Here is a 4470-nt window from a genome sequence, read left to right on the forward strand (position 1 = left end):
AATCGTGTTTATGGTGGCGTTCAGATTATTGATTCTTGTGGTGAGTTCTCCAATGTACCTCTTCTTGGTACATGTGGTGGAATTAACTACAACCCTGCTTTGGCTTGCCGTCAGCTTGGGTTCCCCTTAAAGGATAAACCTAACAACATTTCGTTGGAAGGCTTATTCTTTCAAGAGGGTAAAGATCCCCAAAACTTGAAGGATAGGATGGTCCGTGCCTGGCGCAAGATTCATAGGAAATGGATGAATGAGCTTGGTCTGAAGAATTGTGTTGCTTTGGAACCTTACACCTCTTGGGTGAGGAAGAGAGCTCTCGAGTACTGCATGTCGTACGAGTATCCGAGACCTACCCCTATGGTTATGGTTGGGCCTTCAACCCTCCCTAATCAAGGAGTAGAGAAGTTGAGAGACGAAGACCGTTCGCGTGCTTGGGTTCATAAGCATGAGGAGCTTCTTCAGCAGCTTAAGGATAAGGATGCAATGATTAAGTTTCTAGAGCGTCAGGTTATTGATGAACCCGATGATGTGGTTACTTCTCTCCTCCCTCACTCATCTAGGTTTTGGAAGAGGAAGTATGATCAACTCGCCAAGGAGAAGGCCGACATGGAAGAAGCTTATGAGAGAAAGGTGAAGAGGCTTCGTGCAACATATCTTCCGATCTCGAAGGCTTTGGAAGGTTGTTTCTAGGGCTCCATAGGATGTTTGTTCTCATTTTATCTTGTATTGTATTTGGTTACCGAGACTGTACTACTTCTTTGGTGTAAAAAAATTCCAAATATTATTGCTATGAGTATTCCATATATGTCTTAAAAGTTCAATATTTTTCAAACATTTACAAATAGATCCTTATAAAGTTCCTCTGATAAAAAACAAATCATATGCACGAGCATTGCATGCATCATATGCATAAGCAGGTTTTGGTTCCGAGCTCTGATATAGTGGTCTAACTCTTTGCTCTTCATTTATTTTGAAGACAAACTGACGCACCGGTGGAACACCCGAGCAAATCATCAGAAGATCATGGAACACCTCGAACAAGAGAACAGAGACCTGAAGGAAGAGATTGCTAGATTGACTGCCATGATGGAGTCAGTTCTCGCTGCCCAAAGTCAAGCTTCTCTAACTCCTGCAACTCCTCCACGAGGACTGTCGTCTCCGAAGTGGTTACTTCAACGGTGCCTGTTGCCACCACCCACTTCGCTCCTAGTATGCCTGCTGGATTCCCTTGGGAAATGCCATCTAACTTTGTACCAGAGGGTTTCGCTCCCACCTTTGCTTCTTTGTCGGCATCTAGCCCGGTCCTGTCTGTACCGCCACCTATAGTGCATAGCTTACCTCGTGTGGAAGACACCATTTATCATTCCGAGCCATCTGAGAGCCCGGACGTATATGAGAAAATGGATGAGATAAAAGATCAATTCCTTGAGTTGCGCAAGGAACTGAAGACTTTGAAAGGTAAGGACCTTTTTGGGAAGAGTGCTGCTGAATTGTGCTTGGTACCCAACGTAAAGATCCCGGTTAAATTCAAAGTGCTTGACTTTGAGAAGTACAAGGGAAACACATGTCCACTCAGCCATCTTGTGATGTATGCTCGCAAGATGTCGACCCAAACAGATAATGATCAATTGCTGATTCACTATTTTCAGGATAGCCTGACAGGTGTTGTGCTCCGCTGGTATATGGGGCTAGAAAGTGCAAGCATCCGCACTTTCAATGATCTTGGGGAGGCGTTCGTGAAACAATATAAGTATAATATGGATATGGCTCCAGACAGAGATCAGCTGAGGGCAATGTCCCAGAAGGACAAGGCGACCTTCAAGGAATACGCCCAGAGGTGGCGAGAATTGGAAGATCAGATAGTGCCACCCTTGGAGGAGAAGGAGATGACAAATATCTTCCTGAAGACTTTGAGCTCTTTCTACTATGAGCGCATGATTTCTAGTGCTCCCCCAGATTTTACCGAAATGGTAAATATGGGGATGAGGCTAGAAGAGGGAGTACGTGAAGGACGTTTGTCTCGTGATGATGGTTCCTCGGCAAAGATGTATGGAGGGTTTTCCAGGAAGAAGGAAGGGGAAACTCATGTTGCTTCTTCCCATGTCAAGAGAAGGCCCTCTGTGAGGAGGAAGGAAGTCCGACCAACTATCAACCAACACCAGGTGGCTCACATAGCACCTGCTTTCAGAGAAGTTCAACAACAACCACAACAACAACATCGTCAACAACAACAGGCTTACCAGCCTCGCACCCGAGGATATGGAGAAGACAACATTCATCGCACCTTGGGGAACATTCTGTTATCGAGTGATGCCCTTCGGTTTGAAGAACACTGGAGCCACGTATCAATGTGCTATGACTACCTTGTTTCATGACATGATGCACAAGGAGATCGAGGTGTATGTTGATGATATGATTGCAAAGTCGAAAATGGAAGTTGAACATGTAGAACACTTGTTGAAGCTTTTCCAGCGTTTAAGGAAGTACAAGCTCCGCTTGAATCCGAACAAGTGTACATTTGGAGTCCGTTCCGGCAAGTTATTGGGATTTATTGTCAGCGAGAGACGTATTGAGGTTGATCCTGCCAAGGTCAAAGCAATACAAGAGATGCCTGCGCCCAAAACTGAGAAGCAAGTTCGAGGTTTTCTTGGCCGCTTGAATTACATTTCGAGATTTATATCCCACATGACTGCCACATGTGCGCCTATATTCAAGCTCCTCCGGAAAGTCAGCGTCAAGATTGGACCGAGGATTGCCAAAAGGCCTTTGACAGTATCAAAGAGTATTTGTCTGAGCCTCCTATTTTGTCTCCGCCTGTTGAAGGGAGACCATTGATTATGTACTTGACTGTGCTTAATGATTCCATGGGGTGTGTCCTTGGTCAACAAGATGAATCAGTAAAGAGAGAATATGCAATATACTACTTGAGTAAGAAGTTCACTGACTACGAGTCTCGGCACTCAATGCTTGAGAAGACATGATGTGCTTTGGCTTGGGCCGCTAAGCGTTTACGCCAGTATATGTTGAATCATACAACTTGGTTGATATCCAAAATGGATCCGATCAAGTATATCTTTGAGAAACCTGCTTTAACTGGGAGGATTTCCCGTTGGCAGATGTTGTTATCTGAGTATGATATTGAGTATCGAGCTCAAAAAGCTATTAAAGGTAGTATCTTGGCTGACCATTCGACGCATCAACCAATTGAAGATTATCAGTCTGTGCAATACGACTTCCCTGATGAGGAGATTTTATATTTGAAGATGAAAGATTGTGATGAGCCTACGCTCGATGAAGGGCCAGAGCTTGGTTCCCGATGGGGTATGATGTTCGATGGCGCTGTCAATCAGTATGGAAATGGTATTGGGGCAGTGATTATTATTCCTCAAGGCACACATTTTCCTTTTACAGTAAGGCTAACTTTCAAATGCACGAATAATATGGCAGAGTATGAGGCTTGTTTTATGGGTTTGGAAGAATGTATTGATCTTAGGATCAAACATCTTGATGTTTATGGAGATTCGGCCCTTGTTGTTAATCAGATTAAGGGTGAATGGGAGACAAATCAGTCTGGCCTCATCCCATATAGAGATTATGTGAGGAGGATTTCAACTTTATTTACTAAGGTTGACTTCCATCATATTCCTCGAGATGAGAATCAGATGGCGGATGCTCTCGCTACGCTTGCTTCAATGATTGCTGTCATTTATTGGAATGAAGTCCCAAATATTACCGTGATGCGCTTGGATAGACCAGCTCATGTGTTTGCAGTTGAGGAAGTTAAAGATGATAAGTCGTGGTATTATGATATCAAGTGTTTTCTCCAAAGTCACACTTACCCGCCTGGGGCATCTGTTAAAGATAAGAAGACTTTTAGGAGATTATCTGGAAGTTTCTACCTTAATGGTAATGTGCTTTACAAGAGGAATTTTAACATGGTTCTGCTCAGATGCGTGGATAGACACGAAGCAGCCCTGTTGATGACTGAAGTCCATGAAGGTTCATTTGGTACTCATTCCAATGGACATGCTATGGCTAAAAAGATGTTGAGAGTAGGCTACTATTGGCTGACAATGGAGTCTGACTGCTGCAAGTTTGTGAAGAAATGCCACAACTGTCAGATTTATGCGGATAAGATTCATCTTCCCCCGACACTTCTGAATATTATTTCCTCACCATGTCCTTTCTCCATGTGGGGAATTGACATGATTGGCATGATTGAACCTAAGGCGTCGAATGGTCACCGCTTTATCCTTGTAGCCATTGATTACTTCACCAAGTGGGTTGAAGCGACATCGTATGCAAATGTGACCAGGCAGGTGGTTGTGAAGTTTATCAAGAAATAACTCATATGCCGATATGGTGTGCCAGACAAGATCATTACTAATAATGGATCTAACTTGAACAATAACATGGTGAAAGAGCTATGTAGCGAGTTCAAGATTGCACATCATAATTCTTCTCCCTATAGAC

The sequence above is a fragment of the Lathyrus oleraceus genome, chromosome 1 (genome assembly GCF_024323335.1).
Source record: "Lathyrus oleraceus cultivar Zhongwan6 chromosome 1, CAAS_Psat_ZW6_1.0, whole genome shotgun sequence".
Classification (NCBI taxonomy): Eukaryota; Viridiplantae; Streptophyta; class Magnoliopsida; order Fabales; family Fabaceae; genus Lathyrus; species Lathyrus oleraceus.